This window comes from Oncorhynchus mykiss, chromosome 14 (assembly GCF_013265735.2).
Source record: "Oncorhynchus mykiss isolate Arlee chromosome 14, USDA_OmykA_1.1, whole genome shotgun sequence".
NCBI lineage: Eukaryota > Metazoa > Chordata > Actinopteri > Salmoniformes > Salmonidae > Oncorhynchus > Oncorhynchus mykiss.
Genome location: NC_048578.1, coordinates 18,652,119 through 18,674,863, shown reverse-complemented (window position 1 = coordinate 18,674,863; position 22,745 = coordinate 18,652,119). Strand labels below are relative to the sequence as shown.

Genomic DNA, 22,745 nt, shown 5'->3' with positions numbered 1-22,745 from the left:
CGGTTGGCTTTGTGTGGGCGAGCAGTTTACTGATGTCAGCGTTGTGAACATGGTGACGGTGGGGTTATGGTATGGGCAGGCATAAGCTATGGACATTGAACACAGTTGCATTTAATCAATGGCAATTTGAATGCACAGAGATCGCATGTTGAGATCCTGAGGCCCATTGTCGTGCCATTCCTCTGTTGCCGTCACCTCATGTTTTAGTATGATAATGCATTGCCCCATGTAGCAAGGATCTGTATACAACTCCTGAAAGCTGAAAATGCGTCCGTTCTTCCATAATCTGCATACTCAACAGACATGTCACCCATTGAGCATGTTTAGGATACTCTAGATTGACGTGTACTACAGTTCTCGCCAATATTCAGCAACTTCAAACAGCCATTGAAGAGGAGTAGGACAGCATTCCAAAGACCACAAATGACAACCTGATCAACTCTATGTGAAAGAGATGTGTCACGCTGCTTGAGGCAAATGGTGGTTACACCAGATACTGACTTATTTTCTGATCCAAGCCCCTACCTTTTTATTTTAAGGTATCTGTGACCAACATGTGCATATCTGTATTCCCAGAAATTCATAGACTACGGCCTAATGAATGTATTTAAATTGACCGATTTCCTTATATGAACTGTAACTCTTTGAAATTGTTGCATATTGCGTTTATATTTTTATTCAGGATACTAAGGAGTGTACCGGTTCTCTAATTCTCTAATGCTGGTTAAACTACTAAGAGATGGAGTGCACTGGTTCTCTAATGCTAGTTAAACTACTAATTTAGGGAGTGTACTGATTTTCTAATTGAGCAATAAGGCCAGAGGAGCTGAGGTATATGGCCAAAATACCACGGCTAAGGACTGTTGTGCAGTTAAACTACTAAGAGACGGAGTGTACTGGTCCTCTAATGCTAGTTCAACAACTAGGAGATGGAGTGTACTGGTCCTCTAATGCTAGTTAAACTACTAAGAGATGGAGTGTACTGGTTCTCTAATGCTAGTTAAACTACTAAGAGATGGAGTGTACTGGTTCTCTAATGCTAGTTAAACTACTAAGAGATGGGTTCTCTAATGCTAGCTGCAGCTTCAATTCACGTATAGAAAACAAGGAGATGCAAGTCTCCTGGCAGATAATTATCTTCTCAAAGGTTAGGGGGTGTGTGTGTAGGTGTGTATGTGGCATGTGGTGTATGCACATACCTTCAGTGTATGTGCATGTGTGTGATTGAAGATTAAAGAATGGAAAGTAACAGTGGGCTCAGCTCACAGGAGTGAGAAAAGCTAATTAGAGGTGCAACTGGAGGTGCCAATGCACACTCGGAGGTAGCAGTAAGGATGGAATGAGACAGTCAGACAGAGTCAGACAGAGAATGGCAGAGACTGGGAGAGACTAACAGAGACTAACAGAGACAGACAGAGACAAACAGAGACATACAGACTGACAAAGACTGAACAACCGACATAGATGAGGACAGAGACAGACAGAGACTGGCAGACACTGGCAGAGACAGAGCAAAGAGAACAGATTGTTTTTTTCACCTGGAGCTGAGTGAGGTATCAATCAGCTGTAAGGATAGAACCAAACCGCTGTTATGGGTGACAAAATCACAGGGTGCAATGGATAGCTTGATTCGATTCTGAATCAGTGAGCTAGGCAGGTTGCTAGAATGAGAATGTTCTATGTCAAATTTGAGGTAAAATGTCTATAGGTGGATACAGAGTCTCATTCAATGCAATGCCTGTGTCTCAGAAAACGGCAAATCGGTAGTGGACCAGCTACGGCTGCAGTCCCCGGGAGAGCAGCTGTGGAGAGTTTGTGGCCCGCTGCTCAGAGATCAATTTCTGATCCAGTCAGGTGTTACACCAATGACACCTCTAGTTGGTATTTAAGATTGCAATCAGTGACCTCTGATTTGGGCAGCCAAGTTGTCATGCCGGGGCGGTTTGATGTATGGTTTTTCCCCTTTATACACAATATCCTGTTTACACTTTGGAATAATAGAAGAATCCAAATTGATTTGCTCCAAAACAATGGTGAAAGGATTCAAGGCTACAAAGGCACAGTCCTCAAGGGCCATAGTACTGCTGACAGCTTGATCTATACGTTACTAATTAGGCATAGGTTTCACACATTAGGTGAGGATGAAAACCAACATACACTCTTAGAAAGAAGGGTCACCATAGGAGAACCCTTTTTGGTTCCAGGTAGAACCCTCTGTGGAAATAAAGGTTCTTCAAAGGGTTATTCTATGGGGACAGCCGAAGAACCCTTTTAGGTTCTAGCACCTTTTTTCTAAGAGTGTACACGGTGGCGCTGAAGGACCAGGGCCCCTATTCCTATAACGTTCTAGAGTAGGAGTGCTGCTTTATGATCAGTTTCACCATTTAGACCACAATAAACAAGATTACATGGACCGTGGCGGGAGTTGATCCTAGACCAGATTTGAATTGTTAACGTACAAATTGAAATATGTATATTTTTGTGTCAGTTATGTGTAGTATGGTGGAAGCCGGCTAAAGAGTTATGTAAGCAGGCAGTGTACACTGTACACTGTAATCCATGGATTGTTGTTACTGATCACATGCAATTACAATTGATTATGGACTACATGTGAACTAATTGATTTATTGATGACTCAAACATGTCAATTGGAATAACAATCAGATCCGGTTTAGCCAAAATTCGCATAGTGGTTGTTTTGAAGGTGTCGGAGGTGGAATTGTGCAAAAGCTGTCAAATCCACAAGTGGCTCCCGGCATTATACCTAAAGTGGGCATTGCCACTGACTGCACGGAATTGCATTAACAGAAATCCCATGCAGTCTTGTTTACAAGTTTGAACACTGGAATGTGAGATGGAATCTACACCCTTACTGCAGTGGTCTAAATCAGGAGTGTTTCTTGGTAGTCTTAAACAAATCTTAAACAAATCTACTTTGAAACAAATTATACACCTCACACACATGGTTATGGGCTTATATCTGTACCATGGGCTTATATTTGTACCATGTCAGATCTAGAGTTGAAATGTATTCGATTTTGAGTTTGCATCCCAATATTACACTTTATATACTTTACAGAAGACTGAAATATAACAAAACCGTTTGACATGGAATCACTGGATTTTTGTTTAAAAAAAAAACATTACAAAAAAAATAAAAAATAATGGAATTATGAAAAATATTATTAACGTTCCACCCATGAAGCCACTAGGGCATTTGATTGCAGGAAAGGGCTACGATGATAAAAAGGGGTGTGGCTTCCTGACAATGATCACAAGAGCAGCAGCTCACCAATTTCGGCTATCTTCGGAACGATTGATCTGATAGAATCTAGGTCTTAACTTATTAATTTCAAATAACATATGAAGAAACAAGAGACAAAAGCCCTGAACTGACCTCCTTTGATCATCTATCATCTTTGCCCCAAAGAACTGTAACAGCTTTAACTAAAAAGGCAACTGAGGATTTAATTAGTATGGATTGATCTTAACAGCAGACACAATTACATTACATCTATTCTCCGTCTTATCATCTTGACTGGAGCCCTCTTCTTATCTATAATTGGGGGAATGAAAAACAAAGATGACTTGACAGAATAAAGAGAAGTGATTTCTTTCAGATTCACCATGCAGCAAAGCCATTGGACAAGGCATAATTCAATGATTCAACATGAGGACCCCAAGTGTTGAGAACTATTTCTCTGTTTGATTGCTATATTCCACTTTTCCATCGACAGTTCTTCCTTGATGACGTTGGTGAAGGATCCAAAACGTATCCGTCAGCCGCTTCCAATCAATATGTTGCATATGGGTGCGTCTGCTCGCCCAAATATTCTCATCCCCGAAGGGGGAGCTGACCTGCTAATTATTTCACCAGTCCATTATATTTAATAACACGCAACGGGTCTCTCGCAGTGGAGCTTAGCGAGCCACTTAGTGTCACATCGGTCCGCCGTGACCAGAATACTTTTTTCAAAACCAAGGTTGCACACTCTGCGTTACAAAGCCTGAATGAGAGTCTGTGGCGGGGGTGAAAAAAATCCCCATCAAGAGGGCCAATCATCCATGGCGACTGCTTTACATGCTGTCTCTCGGGTCTCTTGGAGCGGTCATACGTTTCCGTCATGAACAATGTTGACAGAGCTTGCATTATACAGAGGCACTCCAGGGGTAAAGCGACTCGCTGATGGGTCTATCACAACATATTTAAATCTCTTGAGAGGAGTCTTTTTGCAGTTCAGAATGCATTGCTGAAGAGCTGTTTCAGAAAGCCTTGGTTCAAATTGAAATAAATATACTTTATTATATTCTTGTTGTAGCAAAGACTTGAAGGTTGCAGATGTTGTTCAAGTTGGTTGAATGTAGGGGTGTTTGAGTTCAAGACAACCATTGAGAACAAATAAAATACAATTGTATTTGTCACATGCTTTGTAAACAACAGGTGTAGACTAACAGTGAAACATTTGCTTACGGGTCCTTTTCCAACAATGTAGTTAAAGGTAAAGATAAAGATAAAAAAGACCAAAAAAGTGCTGCTGTACAAGACGGTATATATTTCTCAAGCCACTTGACTTTTTCACAAAGGATTATGTAGGGGTAAACAACGGCACTCATCTCACAACATAGCTAGGTCACTAGCAACATAGCTGGGGCACTAGACAACATAGCTGGGGCACTATAAAGCATAGCTGGGGCACTAGACAACATAGCTGGGGCACTAGACAACATAGCTGGGGCACTAGACAACATAGCTGGGGCACTAGACAACATAGCTGGGGCACTAGACAACATAGCTGGGGCACGAGACAACATAGCTGGGGCACTATAAAGCATAGCTGGGGCACTAGACAACATAGCTGGGGCACTAGACAACATAGCTGGGGCACTAGACAACATAGCTGGGGCACTAGACAACATAGCTGGGGCACTAGACAACATAGCTGGGGCACTAGACAACATAGCTGGGGCACTATAAAGCATAGCTGGGGCACTAGACAACATAGCTGGGGCACTAGACAACATAGCTGGGGCACTAGACAACATAGCTGGGGCACTAGACAACATAGCTGGGGCACTATAAAGCATAGCTGGGGCACTAGACAACATAGCTGGGGCACTAGACAACATAGCTGGGGCACTATAAAGCATAGCTGGGGCACTAGACAACATAGCTGGGGCACTAGACAACATAGCTGGGGCACTAGACAACATAGCTGGGGCACTAGACAACATAGCTGGGGCACTAGACAGCATAGCTGGGGAACTAGACAACATAGCTGGGGCACTAGATAACATAGCTGGGGTACTAGACAACATAGCTGGGGCACTATAAAGCATAGCTGGGGCACTAGACAACATAGCTGGGGCACTAGACAACATAGCTGGGGCACTAGACAACATAGCTGGGGCACTAGACAACATAGCTGTGGCACTAGACAACATAGCTGGGGCACTAGACAACATAGCTGGGGCACTATAAAGCATAGCTGGGGCACTAGACAACATAGCTGGGGCACTAGACAACATAGCTGGGGCACTAGACAACATAGCTGGGGCACTAGACAACATAGCTGGGGGACTATAAAGCATAGCTGGGGCACTAGACAACATAGCTGGGGCACTAGACAACATAGCTGGGGCACTAGACAACATAGCTGGGGCACTAGACAACATAGCTGGGGCACTAGACAACATAGCTGGGGCACTAGATAACATAGCTGGGGCACTAGACAACATAGCTGGGGCACTATAAAGCATAGCTGGGGCACTAGACAACATAGCTGGGGCACTAGACAACATAGCTGGGGCACTAGACAACATAGCTGGGGCACTATAAAGCATAGCTGGGGCACTAGACAACATAGCTGGGGCACTAGACAACATAGCTGGGGCACTAGACAACATAGCTGGGGCACTAGACAACATAGCTGGGGCACTAGACAACATAGCTGGGGCACTAGACAACATAGCTGGGGCACTAGACAACATAGCTGGGGCACTAGACAACATAGCTGGGGCACTAGACAGCATAGCTGGGGCACTAGACAACATAGCTGGGGCACTAGACAGCATAGCTGGGGCACTAGACAACATAGCTGGGGCACTAGACAACATAGCTGGGGCACTAGACAACATAGCTGGGGCACTATAAAGCATAGCTGGGGCACTAGACAACATAGCTGGGGCACTAGACAACATAGCTGGGGCACTAGACAACATAGCTGGGGCACTAGACAACATAGCTGGGGCACTAGACAACATAGCTGGGGCACTATAAAGCATAGCTGGGGCACTAGACAACATAGCTGGGGCACTAGACAACATAGCTGGGGCACTAGACAACATAGCTGGGGCACTAGACAACATAGCTGGGGCACTAGATAACATAGCTGGGGCACTAGACAACATAGCTGGGGCACTATAAAGCATAGCTGGGGCACTAGACAACATAGCTGGGGCACTAGACAACATAGCTGGGGCACTAGACAACATAGCTGGGGCATTATAAAGCATAGCTGGGGCACTAGACAACATAGCTGGGGCACTAGACAACATAGCTGGGGCACTAGACAACATAGCTGGGGCACTAGACAACATAGCTGGGGCACTAGACAACATAGCTGGGGCACTAGACAACATAGCTGGGGCACTAGACAACATAGCTGGGGCACTAGACAACATAGCTGGGGCACTAGACAGCATAGCTGGGGCACTAGACAACATAGCTGGGGCACTAGACATCATAGCTGGGGCACTAGACAACATAGCTGGGGCACTAGACAACATAGCTGGGGCACTAGACAACATAGCTGGGGCACTATAAAGCATAGCTGGGGCACTAGACAACATAGCTGGGGCACTAGACAACATAGCTGGGGCACTAGACAACATAGCTGGGGCACTAGACAACATAGCTGGGGCACTATAAAGCATAGCTGGGGCACTAGACAACATAGCTGGGGCACTAGACAACATAGCTGGGGCACTAGACAACATAGCTGGGGCACTAGACAACATAGCTGGGGCACTAGACAACATAGCTGGGGCACTATAAAGCATAGCTGGGGCACTAGACAACATAGCTGGGGCACTAGACAACATAGCTGGGGCACTAGACAACATAGCTGGGGCACTAGACAACATAGCTGGGGCACTAGACAACATAGCTGGGGCACTATAAAGCATAGCTGGGGCACTAGATAACATAGCTGGGGCACTAGACAACATAGCTGGGGCACTAGACAACATAGCTAGGTCACTAGCAACATAGCTGGGGCACTAGACAACATAGCTGGGGCACTAGACAACATAGCTGGGGCACTAGACAACATAGCTGGGGCACTAGACAACATAGCTGGGGCACTAGACAACATAGCTGGGGCACTAGACAACATAGCTGGGGCACTAGACAACATAGCTGGGGCACTAGACAACATAGCTGGGGCACTAGACAACATAGCTGGGGCACTATAAAGCATAGCTGGGGCACTAGACAGCATAGCTGGGGCACTAGACAACATAGCTGGGGCACTAGACAACATAGCTGGGGCACTAGACAACATAGCTGGGGCACTAGACAACATAGCTGGGGCACTAGACAACATAGCTGGGGCACTAAAAAACATAGCTGGGGCACAAGCCAACATAGCTGGGGCACAAGCCAACATAGCTGGGGCACTAGACAACATACTGTAGCTGTCACACCCTGACCTTAGAGAGCCTTTTTATTTCTCTGTTTGGTTAGGTCGGGTGTGATTTGCGTGGGCATTCTAATTGTCCTATTTCTTTGTTTGGCCTGGTAAGGTTCCCAATCAGAGGCAGCTGTCTATCGTTGTCTCTGATTGGGGATCATACTTAGGCATCCTTGTTTCCCCCTTTAGTTTGTGGGATCTTGATTTTGCTAGTTGCTATATAGCCTGCAGAACTTTATGTTCGTTTATCTTTTTTTATCTTATTTTTTTGGTGTTCATCAAAATAAAGAAAGATGTACGCTTACTACCCTGCACCTTGGTCTCATTCCAACAATGGACGTGACAGTAGCTGATGCACTAGACAACATAGCTCGGGCACTAGACAACATAGCTGGGGCACTATAAAGCATAGCTGGGGCACTAGACAACATAGCTGGGGCACTATAAAGCATAGCTGGGGCACTAGACAGCATAGCTGGGGCACTAGACAACATAGCTGGGGCACTAGACAACATAGCTGGGGCACTAGACAACATAGCTGGGGCACTAGACAACATAGCTGGGGCACTATAAAACATAGCTGGGGCACAAGCCAACATAGCTGGGGCACAAGCCAACATAGCTGGGGCACTAGACAACATACTGTAGCTGTCACACCCTGACCTTAGAGAGCCTTTTTATTTCTCTGTTTGGTTAGGTCGGGTGTGATTTGCGTGGGCATTCTAATTGTCCTATTTCTTTGTTTGGCCTGGTAAGGTTCCCAATCAGAGGCAGCTGTCTATCGTTGTCTCTGATTGGGGATCATACTTAGGCATCCTTGTTTCCCCCTTTAGTTTGTGGGATCTTGATTTTGCTAGTTGCTATATAGCCTGCAGAACTTTATGTTCGTTTATCTTTTTTTATCTTATTTTTTTGGTGTTCATCAAAATAAAGAAAGATGTACGCTTACTACCCTGCACCTTGGTCTCATTCCAACAATGGACGTGACAGTAGCTGATGCACTAGACAACATAGCTCGGGCACTAGACAACATAGCTGGGGCACTATAAAGCATAGCTGGGGCACTAGACAACATAGCTGGGGCACTATACACGATAATAACATAGCAAGGGCACAAGACACGATAACAACATAACTGGGGCACGAGACACTAGAATATCAGCTGGAGCAATAGATACTATAATAACATAGCTGGGGCACAAGACACGATAACAACATAACTGGGGCACGAGACACTGGAATATCATATCTGGGGCAGTATAATAACATAGATTTTTATAAATGTTTTATTTTACCTTTATTTAACCAGCTAGGCCTGCGACCTGGCTAGATAAGATAAAGCAAAGCAGTTCGACACATATAACAACACAGAGTTACACATGGAGTAGAACAAACATACAGTCAATAATACAGTAGAAAAATAAGTCTATATACAATGTGAGCAAATGAGGTGAGATAAGGGAGGTAAAGGCAAGAAATAGGCCATGGTGGTGAAGTAAATATAATATAGCAATTAAAACACTGGAATGGTAGATTTGACAGTAGATGAGTGTGTAAAGCAGAAATACTGAAATACTAAATAATGCAAAGGAGCAATATAAATAAATAAATAAATACAGTAAGGGAAGAGGTAGTTGTTTGGGCTATTTATAGATGGGCTATGTACAGGTGCAGAGATCTGTGAGCTGCTCTGACAGCTGGTGCTTAAAGCTAGTGAGGGAGATAAGTGTTTCCAGTTTCAGAGATTTTTGTAGTTCGTTCCAGTCATTGGCAACAGAGAACTGTAAGGAGAGGCGGCCAAAGGAGGAATTGGCTTTGGGGGTGACAAGTGAGATATACCTGCTGGAACGTGTGCTACGGGAGGGTGCAGCTATGGTGACCAGCGAGCAGAGATAATGCGGGACTTTACCTAGATGACCTGGAGCCAGTGGGTTTGGCGACGAGTATGAAGCGCGGGCCAGCCAGAGAACGTACAGGTCGCAGTGGTGGGTAGTATATGGGGCTTTGGTGACAAAACGGATGGCACTGTGATAGACTGCATCCAATTTTTTGAGTAGGGTTTTGGAGACTATTTTGTAAATGACATCGCTGAAGTCGAGGATCGGTAAGATGGTCAGTTTTACGAGGGTATGTTTGGCAGCATGAGTGAAGAATGCTTTGTTGCGAAATAGGAAGCCAATTCTAGATTTAACTTTGGATTGGAGATGTTTTATGTGAGCCTGGCAGGAGAGTTTACAGTCTAACCAGACACTTAGGTATTTGTAATTGTCCACATATTCTAAGTCAGAACCGTCCAGAGTAGTGATGCTGGACGGGCTGGAAGTTGCAGGCAGCGGTTGAAGAGCATGCATTTGGTTTTACTTGAATTTAAGATTAGTTGGAGGCCACGGAAGGAGAGTTGTATGGCATTGAAGCTCGCCTGGAGGGTTGTTAACACAGTGTCCAAAGAAGGGCCAGAAGTATACAGAATGGTGTCGTCTGCATAGAGGTGGATCAGAGACTCACCAGCAGCAAGAGCGACATCATTGATATATACAGAGAAGAAAGTCGGCCCAAGAATTGAACCCTGTGGCACCCCCATAGAGACTGCCAGAGGTTCGGACAACAGGCCCTCAGATTTTACACTCTGAACTCTGTCTGAGAAGTAGTTGGTGAACCAGGCGAGGCAATCATTTGAGAAACCAAGGCTGTTGAGTCTGCCGATGAGGATGTGGTGATTGACCAAAATTGACCAAAGTCGAAAGCCTTGGCCAGGTCGATGAATGGGTCAATATAATAATAATATATATATATGTATATATATATATATATATATATATATATATATATATATATATATATATATATATATATACAGTGGGGAGAACAAGTATTTGATACACTGCCGATTTTGCAGGTTTTCCTACTTTTTTCCTAGCATTTAGAGGTCTGTAATTTTTATCTTCAACTGTGAGAGACGGAATCTAAAACAAAAATCCAGAAAATCACATTGTATGATTTTTAAGTCATTCATTTGCGTTTTATTGCCTGACAGAAGTATTTGATACATCAGAAAAGAAGAACTTAATTTGGTACAGTAACCTTTGTTTGTAATTACAGAGATCATACGTTTCCTGTAGTTCTTGACCAGGTTTGCACACACTGCAGCAGGGATTTTGGCCCACTCCTCCATACAGACCATCTCCAGATCCTTCAGGTTTCGGGGCTGTCGCTGGGCAATACAGACTTTCAGCTCCCTCCAAAGATTGTTTTGTTGGGTTCAGGTCTGGAGACTGGCTAGGCCACTCCAGGACCTTGAGATGCTTCTTACGGAGCCACTCCTTAGTTGCCCTGGCTGTGTTTTTTGGGTCGTTGTCATTCTGGAAGACCCAGCCACGACCCATCTTCAATGCTCTTACTGAGAGAAGGAGGTTGTTGGCCAAGATCTCACGATACATGGCCCCATCCATCCTCCCCTCAATACGGTGCAGTCATCCTGTCCCCTTTGCAGAAAAGCATCCCCAAAGAATGATGTTTCCACCTCCATGCTTCATGGTTGGGATGGTGTTCTTGGGGTTGTACTCATCCTTCTTCTTCCTCCAAACACGGCGAGTGGAGTTTAGACCAAAAAGCTATATTTTTGTCTCATCAGACCACATGACCTTCTCCCATTCCTCCTCTGGATCATCCAGATGGTCATTGGCAAACTTCAGACGGGCCTGGACATGCGCTGGCTTGAGCAGGGGGACCTTGCGTGCCCTGCAGGATTTTAATCCATGACGGCATAGTGTGTTACTAATGGTTTTCTTTGAGACTGTGGTCCCAGCTCTCTTCAGGTCATTGACCAGGTCCTGCCGTGTAGTTTTGGGCTGATCCCTCACATAGATCAAATCAAATTTGTATTTGTTACATGTGCCGGACAACATAACTTTGTCTATAAACACTAGAATAACAGAGATCAAATCAAATATTTATTTGTTACATGGACCTTACTGTGAAATGCTTACTTACAAGTCCTTAACAAACAATGCAGTTCAAGAAAAAAATATTGTTTACAGACAAATTATTTCACTTATAATTCACTGTATCACAATTCCAGTGGGTCAGAAGTTTACATACACTATGTTGACTGTGCCTTTAATAAAACCTGTTATGGCTGCAATCCCGATATCGGGATCGATATGACAACTGCCAGTGAAAATAGAGGGCGCCAAATTCAAACCACAGAAATCTCATAATTACAATTCCTAGAACATACATGTCTTATATAATTTTAAAGCTATTCTTGTTGTTAATCCCACCAAAGTGTCCAATTTCAAATAGGCTTTTCAGCGAAAGCATTACAAACGATTATGTTATGTCTCCACCAAACCACAATTAAGCACAGCAATTTTCCAGCAAAATATAACATTCACAAAAAACAGAAATTAAGATAAAATGAATCACTAACCTTGAATTATCTTCATCAGATGACACTCATAGGACTTCATGTTACACAAGACATGCATGTTTTGTTTGATAAAGTCCATATTTATATAAAAAAAAAATGTTTACATTGGCGCGTTAGATTCACTAGATTCACTACATCAAGTGATTTTGCATAGCCACATCGTTTCAACAGAAATAATTATCATAAATGTAGATGATAATACAAGTTATAAACATGTAATTGTAGATATACCTCTCCTTAATGCAACCGCTGTGTCAGATTTCAAAAAAGTTTACGGAAAAAGCAACCCATGCAATAATCTGAGACAGAGCTCAGAACATTAGCCAAATTAGCCGCCATGTTGGAGTCAACAGAAACCTGAAAATACATGATAAATGTTTCCTTACCTTTGATGAACTTCATCAGAATGCAGTCCTCGAAATCCCAGGTCCACAATAAATGCTTGATTTGTTAGAAAATTTCCGTTATTTATGTCCAATTAGCTACTTTGGTTAGCGCGTTTGATATACAATTCCAAAGTCACAACGCGCCTCCACTATAACGTGACAAAATGTCCAAAAGTTCCGTAACAGTCAGTAGAAACATGTCAAACGATGTACTGAATCAATCTTTAGAATGTTGTTTACATATATCTTGAATAACGTTCCAACCTGAGAATTAGAATGACTTCAGATAAGTGATGGATCGCACGTCCTTCATCTGTGAACACGCCTGGTGAAAGCGTGGTCCACTCATGGCTGTGGTGACTATTTCCTGTGTCAATCGACCCCCCTTCACATTAGAGTCATCAGACAAAGTTCTATTGACTACTGACATCTAGTGGAAGGCGTAGTAAGTGAAAACTCAACCACATCTTGCTGTAATTTCAATGAGACCTTGGTTTAAAATCTGCCACCTCCAGAAAAAAAGAGGAAGTGGAGAATTTCTCAGGTTTTTGCCTGCTACATGAGTTATGTTATACTCACAGACATAATTCAAACAGTTTTAGAAACTTCAGAGTGTTTTCTATCCAGCACTACTAATAATATGCTAATATTAGCAACTATGACTGAGGATCAGGCCGTTTGATATGGGCACCTTTCATCCAAGCTACTCAATACTGCCCCTTCAAAATTCCAGAAAATGATGTCATTTGAGTCAATTGGAGGTGTACCTGTGGATGTATTTCAAAGACTACCTTCAAACTCAGTGCCTCTTTGTTTGACATCATGGAAAAACCAAAATGAAGTACGACAAAGATCGTACTTTTTGGAGAAATGTCCTCTGGTCTGATGAAACAAAAATGGAACTGTTTGGCCATAATGACCAATGTTATGTTTGGATGAAAAAGGGCATGCTTGCAAGCCGAAGAACACCATCCCAACCGTGAAGCACGGGGGTGGCGGCATCATGTTGTGGGGGTGCTTTGCTGCAGGAGGGACTGGTGCACATCACAAAATAGATGGCATCATGAGAAAGTAAAATTACATGGATATATTGAAGCAATATCTCAAGACATCAGTCAGGAATTTGAAGCTTGGTTGTAAATGAATCTTCCAAAAGGACAATGACCCCAAGCATGCTTCCAAAGTTGTGGCAAATTGGCTTAAGGACAACAAAGTCAAGGTATTGGAGTGGCCGTCACAAAGCCCTGACTTCAATCCTATAGAAAATGTGTGGGCAAGGAGGCCTACAAACCTGTCTAGTTACACCAGCTCTGTCTGGAGGAATGGTCCAAAATTCACTCAACTTATTGTGGGAGGCTTGTGGAAGGCTACCCGAAACGTTTGACTCAAGTTAAACCATTTAAAGGCAATGCTACCAAATACTAATTGAGTGTATGTAAGCTTCTGACCCACTTGGAATGTGATGAAAGAAATAAAAGCTGAAATAAATAATTACCTCTACTATTATTCTGACATTTCACATTCTTAAAATATAGTGGTGATCCTAACTGACCTAAAACACTGCATTTTTTCTAGGATTAAATGTCAGGAATTGTGAAAAACTGAGTTTAAATGTATTTGGCTAAGGTACAGTTACTGTAGATACTTTTATACCTATTTCCTCCAGCACCTTCACAAGGTCCTTTGCTGCTGTTGTCCTTTGCTGTTGAGAACACCTGTCTAAAGCAACTCAAAACATTCCCTCAAACTTTCTTTCATACTTTAGTATTTTCTTTTTGGATTGGATGAAAGCAAAGTCTACTCAGGTGTTTCGTAATTGACAACAGCCAATGGAGATGTCATTATGAGAGTGACACTTCTCTACATACAAGAAAATAAGTTTTACTATATGTCATGTGTTGGAACAACAAGTTCCAGTCATTTTCTTTTGCTCGCAACTCTTCTATGCTAAATATTTATTGTAGTTGACTCTTTTGACGAGCCTGCTTTGATGGTGCATTGCAAATACAAATCATAAGCTTTCCTCCTACTGTCAGAGTTGGTGTTTGGTGTAGCATGCCATGGCTTTTTTGGTGGTGCAATGCTGTAAGTTTGATTGTTCATGGTATCTTAGGGAAAGAAGTCATACAAAGCATTGCCATTTAGCACACTCACAATGCTGATGCACCCCCCCCCCCCCCCTGAACATGCAATACAGAAAACAGTGTATTCCAGGATGAAGTTTAATGAGTGTTAGGAATTCCCTGGTGGGTTTTTGACAGTTAGGTTAAATATGTCAGGTAGGTTTGACAAAAAAAAGTACACATTTAAAAAAAATCAAAATGGAATTGTTCTGGAATTGATTTGCACTTTTCACACCAAAGTACGTTCATCTCTAGAAGACAGAACGCATCTCCTTCCTGAGCGGTATGACGGCTGCGTGGTCCCATGGTGTTTATACTTGTGTACTATTGTTTGTACAGATGAACGTGGTACCTTCAGGCGTTTGGAAATTGCTCCCAAGGATGAACCAGACTTGTGGAGGTCTACAATTGTTTTTCCGAGATCTTGGCTGATTTCTTTTGATTTTCCCATGATGTAAAGCAAAGAGGCACTGAGTTTGAAGATAGTCCTTGTAATACATCCACAGTTACACCTCCTATTGACTCAAATTATGTCAATTAGCCTATCAGAAGCTTCTAAAGCCATGATATCATTTTATGGAATTTTCCAAGCTGTTTAAAGGCACAGTCAACTTAGTCTATGTAAACTTTTGACCCACTGGAATTGTAATACAGTGAATTATAAATTCAATAATTTGTCTGTAAACAATTGTTGAAAAAATTACTTGTGTCATGCACAAAGTAGATGTCCTAACCGACTTGCCAAAACTATAGTTTGTTAACAAGAAATGTGTGGAGTGGATGTCAAATTAGTTTTAATGACTCCAACCTAAGTGTATGTAAACTTCCGACTTCAACTATAGTTAGTATGCCAAAAGTTCCTGGATGTCATACTAAATTCACAAAAATATGAAGTATACACACAGAGGACACTATTTTTGTACTTTAGGGCCCATAATGCAATTCTTCAGGAAATGGACGTGGCTTCACATTGTTTTCAGATTTGAAGAAAATGGCTGAAAATATGCAGTACAACGAGAGCAGATACACATGCATTGCTTTAACTAATTATGACAAATGTTAAGAAAATGTTGAGCAATGTAATAAAATTATGACTTTTCAAATGAGTTACCTTACACGTTATATTGGATGACAAATTGTTAGCTACACTGTCCTTACGAACCAGATAGCATATCTTTACAGCAGCATGTACCGGTATGTTGTTAGCTGGCTAACGTAAACTCACCCCATTCCGTACAAATGTGCGCAACCGCAACATTCAAACGAGGCTACAAAGAAAACTAATGGGACTGTAGCGACTGTGTTGACTTCAAAATTGGGGTTGTGAACTAGGTTTCTATTCAAGCATTGATCAAAATGGTAACGGCTCTATAGTATTGGAGAAAAGTTGAAAAAATGGACCCTCCGTTACACCTTGACGTACAGCACGCATAAAGCAACTATTTCTGTCTTACAATCTCTCTCCACCAGGTGTAGCACTTCTCTCATCCTTTAAAAACAAGAAATGGACAGTGACGGGGTAAGGGGGGGATACCTAGTAATTTTTTGCATCATCATTGCATGCGATCATCATTCTCAAAGCTGCTGTTTACTTCTATGATCACTTTAGCACCGCCCTAAAAACCAGATTCAAATTCGACACAAACCTTCGAATAGGTATGTAATGACACATTATATAAACTCTTTATAGTGTTTTATTTACATTTTAGAGGCGATAAAGTGATAAGTTGGACAGATCGAGTTAAAAAAAAGCAGTTTTCCTACATCATCTCTCCTTCTCACTATCACACATTAGTTTTGCTTCCCCACCCGCCATTTAGAAAAAGACCAGACGGAGCTCATTGCCTGCTTGAATTATGCATAAATGTGCAGTAATTGTAATTGTAATTGATTCTGTTGGAAAAGGGAGAAATTGTGCTTTACAATGGTATTGACATTACATTTGATCCGGAAGTATAACGTTTTTGGGGCGCTAAAATAAGGGCAATTGTACGGACCAAGGCGATGTACGAGTTTACGTTACCTAACGTTAGTTGGCTACTTATACATCAAACTTTCCAGTGTATTAACTATAGGCTATCTAACCAACTACCCAATGTTTATTGACTTGATTATTCCCGCCAAATGTAGCTTAGCTTAATGGTATAGTCGTTGTGCGTTCTCAATGGACATTTGTTCTGGCTATCTACTCTAATTTCACATCACTCTCTTCTGAGTGTACCACAGCACAGAATAATGAATTTACGAGCTCCCCAACACCCGTTGAATATGGCCAGTGTCATTAAATGTTGGCAAAAAGCATCATTAAATTGGTGCCATCAGCACAGTTACAGTACAGTTACCAACACTCTGGATAACATGAAAACTGCCAAACCAGTTCTGCAAGGGCGAGTAAAATGGTCAGAGTGGCCTCATTTGTGTCTGGAAGTAGCTAGCAAGCTAGCCAACGTTAGCTTAGATGCTTGACTGCCGTTGTAAGGTCAGAATGCTCAAATCAACCCTACTCCTCAGCCTGAGCGTCCAGTGTGCGTTCCGAGAGTGAAATGCTCCTAATTTACAAACTAACAATCTGACAATGCTCTGATTTTACAGAGCACACTCTGGCACTCCAGATTGAATTTAGGAACACACCCGATGTTGTAAAATGTCTAACTAATAATTTGTTATGCTAACTAACTAGCAAGAGCATAGCAGCAACATCAACTTCAGGTAGACCGACGAAGAGCTAGTACGCTCAACTGAAAGGATACTGTTTGTTTACGGTATTCTAAAATGAACTACTAGTATATAGTATGTAGTATATACTCATTAAGTATCAAATCAAATCAAATCAAATTGTATTTGTCACATACACATGGTTAGCAGATGTTAATGCGAGTGTAGCGAAATGCTTGTGCTTCTAGTTCCGACAATGCAGTAATAACAAGTAATCTAACTAACAATTCCAAAACTACTGTCTTGTACACAGTGTAAGGGGATAAAGAATATGTACATAAGGATATATGAATGAGTGATGGTACAGAGCAGCATAGGCAAGATACAGTACATGGTATCGAGTACAGTATGTACAAATGAGATGAGTATGTAAACAAAGTGGCATAGTTTAAAGTGGCTAGTGATACATGTATTACATAAGGATACAGTCGATGATATAGAGTACAGTATATACGTATGCATATGAGATGAATAATGTAGGGTAAGTAACATTATATAAGGTAGCATTGTTTAAAGTGGCTAGTGATATATTTACATCATTTCCCATCAATTCCCATTATTAAAGTGGCTGGAGTTGAGTCAGTGTCAGTGTGTTGGCAGCAGCCACTCAGTGTTAGTGGTGGCTGTTTAACAGTCTGATGGCCTTGAGATAGAAGCTGTTTTTCAGTCTCTCGGTCCCAGCTTTGATGCACCTGTACTGACCTCGCCTTCTGGATGATAGCGGGGTGAACAGGCAGTGGCTTGGGTGGTTGATGTCCTTGATGATCTTTATGGCCTTCCTGTGACATCGGGTGGTGTAGGTGTCCTGGAGGGCAGGTAGTTTGCCCCCGGTGATGCGCTGTGCAGACCTCACTACCCTCTGGAGAGCCTTACGGTTGAGGGCGGTGCAGTTGCCATACCAGGCGGTGATACAGCCCGCCAGGATGCTCTCGATTGTGCATCTGTAGAAGTTTGTGAGTGCTTTTGGTGACAAGCCGAATTTCTTCAGCCTCCTGAGGTTGAAGAGGCGCTGCTGCGCCTTCTTCACGATGCTGTCTGTGTGAGTGGACCAATTCAGTTTGTCTGTGATGTGTATGCCGAGGAACTTAAAACTTGCTACCCTCTCCACTACTGTTCCATCGATGTGGATAGGGGGGTGTTCCCTCTGCTGTTTCCTGAAGTCCACAATCATCTCCTTAGTTTTGTTGACGTTGAGTGTGAGGTTATTTTCCTGACACCACACTCCGAGGGCCCTCACCTCCTCCCTGTAGGCCGTCTCGTCGTTGTTGGTAATCAAGCCTACCACTGTTGTGTCGTCCGCAAACTTGATGATTGAGTTGGAGGCGTGCGTGGCCACGCAGTCGTGGGTGAGCAGGGAGTACAGGAGAGGGCTCAGAACGCACCCTTGTGGGGCCCCAGTGTTGAGGATCAGCGGGGAGGAGATGTTGTTGCCTACCCTCACCACCTGGGGGCGGCCCGTCAGGAAGTCCAGTACCCAGTTGCACAGGGCGGGGTCGAGACCCAGGGTCTCGAGCTTGATGACAAGCTTGGAGGGTATTCTCACATAGGTATTCCTCTTGTCCAGATGGGTTAGGGCAGTGTGCAGTGTGGTTGAGATTGCATCGTCTGTGGACCTATTTGGGCGGTAAGCAAATTGGAGTGGGTCTAGGGTGTCAGGTAGGGTGGAGGTGATATGGTCCTTGACTAGTCTCTCAAAGCACTAGTCGTAGTCGTTTAGCTCAGTTACCTTAGCTTTCTTGGGAACAGGAACAATGGTGGCCCTCTTGAAGCATGTGGGAACAGCAGACTGGTATAGGGATTGATTGAATATGTCCGTAAACACACCGGCCAGCTGGTCTGCGCATGCTCTGAGGGCGCGGCTGGGGATGCCGTCTGGGCCTGCAGCCTTGCGAGGGTTAACACGTTTAAATGTCTTACTCACCTCGGCTGAAGTGAAGGAGAGACCGCATGTTTTCGTTGCAGGCCGTGTCAGTGGCACTGTATTGTCCTCAAAGCGGGCAAAAAAGTTATTTAGTCTGCCTGGGAGCAAGACATCCTGGTCCGTGACTGGGCTGGATTTCTTCCAGTAGTCCGTGATTAACTGCAGACCCTGCCACATGCCTCTTGTGTCTGAGCCGTTGAATTGAGATTCTACTTTGTCTCTGTACTGGCGCTTAGCTTGTTTGATAGCCTTGCGGAGGGAATAGCTGCACTGTTTGTATTCGGTCATGTTACCAGACACCTTGCCCTGATTAAAAGCAGTGGTTCGCGCTTTCAGTTTCACACGAATGCTGCCATCAATCCACGGTTTCTGGTTAGGGAATGTTTTAATCGTTACTATGGGAACGACATCTTCAACGCACGTTCTAATGAACTCGCACACCGAATCAGCGTATTCGTCAATGTTGTTATCTGACGCAATACGAAACATCTCCCAGTCCACGTGATGGAAGCAGTCTTGGAGTGTGGAATTAGATTGGTCGGACCAGCGTTGGACAGACCTCAGCGTGGGAGCCTCTTGTTTTAGTTTCTGTCTGTAGGCAGGGATCAACAAAATGGAGTCGTGGTCAGCTTTTCCGAAAGGGGGGCGGGGCAGGGCCTTATATGCGTCGCGGAAATTAGAGTAACAATGATCCAAGGTCTTTCCACCCCTGGTTGCGCAATCGATATGCTGATAAAATTTAGGGAGTCTTGTTTTCAGATTAGCCTTGTTAAAATCCCCAGCTACAATGAATGCAGCCTCCAGGTATAAATCGTTTCCAGTTTGCAGAGAGTTAAATAAAGTTCGTTCAGAGCCATCGATGTGTCTGCTTGGGGGGGGGGGGGGGGGGGGATATATACGGCTGTGATTATAATCGAAGAGAATTCTCTTGGTAGATAATGCGGTCTACATTTGATTGTAAGGAATTCTAAGTCAGGTGAACAGAAGGATTTGAGTTCCTGTATGTTTCTTTCATCACACCATGTCACGTTGGCCATGAGGCATACGCCCCCGCCCCTCTTCTTACCAGAAAGATGTTTGTTTCTGTCAGCGCGATGCGTGGAGAAACCCGTTGGCTGCAGTCTCTCCAGTGAGCCATGTTTCAGTGAAGCAAAGGACGTTACAGTCTCTGATGTCCCTCTGGAATGCTACCCTTGCTCGGATATCATCAACCTTGTTGTCAAGAGTCTGGACATTGGCAAGAAGAATGCTAGGGAGTGGTGCACGGTGTGCCCGTCTCCGGAGTCTGACCAGAAGACCGCCTCGTTTCCCTCTCTTTCGGAGTCTTTTTTTTGGGTCGCTGCATAGGATCTGCTCCGTTGTCCTGTTTGTAAGGCAGAACACAGGATCCGCATCGCGAAAAACATATTCTTGGTCGTACTGATGGTGAGTTGACGCTGATCTTATATTCAGTAGTTCTTCTCGATTGTATGTAATGAAACCTAAGATGACCTGGGGTACTAATGTAAGAAATAACACGTAAAAAAACAAAAAACTGCATAGTTTCCTAGGAACGCGAAGCGAGGCGGCCATCTCTGTCGGCGCCGGAAGTCAGTGTATGTAATATACAGTGTGTTAGTATGGGTATTCCTTCACAGCTTATGAGATTCGCGGTGACATTTTTAGGAACTTCTTATATTTTTAAACACAGATAATAGAAACACGCTGTTTTCACATATGTAGTCACTGGTATGGTGGTGGAGATAATGAATATAAGGTTGAAAAGTAGCACATTTTCCCATTAAGTATATATTTTTAGTTTTTTATTTGCTACCATGGCTGTTAAAGGGATACTTTGGGATTTTGGAAATGAGGAGGAAGCGCCAATGCTAACTAGCATTAGCGCAATGATTGGAAGTCCTTGCAAGCAGATACCCATAGACATTGCGCCAACACAAGATAGCAATTTCCTTCAAACTGCATTTTAGAAGTCCATCTGACTCTGTGGAAGTAGATAAAGGGCCTCATTGCCAAAATACTGAAGAATCCCTTTAATTAATACTCACTAATGTCTGTACCTGTGTGTGTTTGTATTATATAAAAAGAGAGTGAGTCTGTCTGTCTGTCTGTCTGTCTGTCTGTCTGTCTGTCCCTGTGTGTCCAGGGCTTTTGATGACACTGACCTTCATATCCCCTGGGCTAGGGCTAGCAGCCATTTATCTTTTATTCATTCTGCCATTTCTGAGGACGGCAGTTTTTCTATCACCAAGGCTTGTCAGAAATTAGGCAATTTCATGATGTGCGGCGCTTGGCGGTCAAATGGTGCACAGTCACACACTGTAACAGGTGATGCCACAGTCCTGGAGAGGCTGTGTCTTTGAAGGCTCCAGCTTTGGGATGACTGTCTGTCACTGAATGTGTTACGCCACTTTTGAGAACACTTGTCTAAAGTAACTCAAAACATTCCCTGAAACTTTCTTTCATACTTTTGCATTTTCTTTTTGGATTGGATGAAAACAAAGTCTACTCGGGTGTTTCGTAATTGACAACAGCCAATGGAGCTGTCATTATGAGAGTGACACTTCTCTGCATACAAGAAAATAAGTTTTACTATATGTCATGTGTTGGAACAACAAGTTCCAGTCATTATTTTTTGCTCGTAACTCTTCTATGCTAAATATTTATTGTAGTTGACTCTTTTGATGAGTCTCCTGTGATGGTGCATTGCAAATAAAAATCATAAGCTTTCCTCCTACTGTCAGAGTTGGTGTTTGACATTGAGCAATGATTTCGCTCATCGATGGCTTTCTGTTGACGTTGATGTGTCTTTTTTGGAGGTGCAATGCTGTAAGTTTGAAGTCATTGTTCATGTTATCTTAGGGAAAGCAGTCATACAAAGCATTGCCATTTAGCACACTCACAATGCTGATGCACCCCCTCCCCCTGAACATGCAAAACAGAAAACAGTGTATTCCAGGATGAAGTTTAATGAGTGTTAGGAATTCCCTGGTGGGTTTTTGACAGTTAGGTTAAATATGTCAGGTAGGTTTGACAAAAAAAGTACACATTTTTTAAAATCTAAATAGAGTTGATCATGTGAGGTTGTTGCTATTATGATTTGGATGCCAATACTTGTGATCAGAATATTAACATAATTAATTGATATCGTACATATGGTAAAGTTAAGAGCTTAATAACACTCCCTTGGCAGAGACCAAAATAAGAAGGAAAACATTCTGCCTCACATGTAATTCTTTGTACATATTATGTGGAAAACAAGGCATCTGACATTTGAATTACAGTGTACTGTTTCATAATGTACTGGGTGGTTTACATATGAAGTGACACAACTGACATTTGAATTACAGTGTACTGTTTCATAATGTACTGGGTGGTTTACATATGAAGTGACACAACTGACATTTGAATTACAGTGTACTGTTTCATAATGTACTGGGTGGTTTACATATGAAGTGACACAACTGACATTTGAATTACAGT

General features: G+C 43.0%; 1 protein-coding gene across 5 annotated transcripts in view; it reads left to right on the top strand.

Moving 5' to 3' along the window:
* LOC110488940 (follistatin-related protein 5) overlaps window positions 1-22,745 on the top strand; it is a 189,988-nt gene that overhangs the window by 99,504 nt on the left and 67,739 nt on the right. The window lies entirely within an intron of this gene.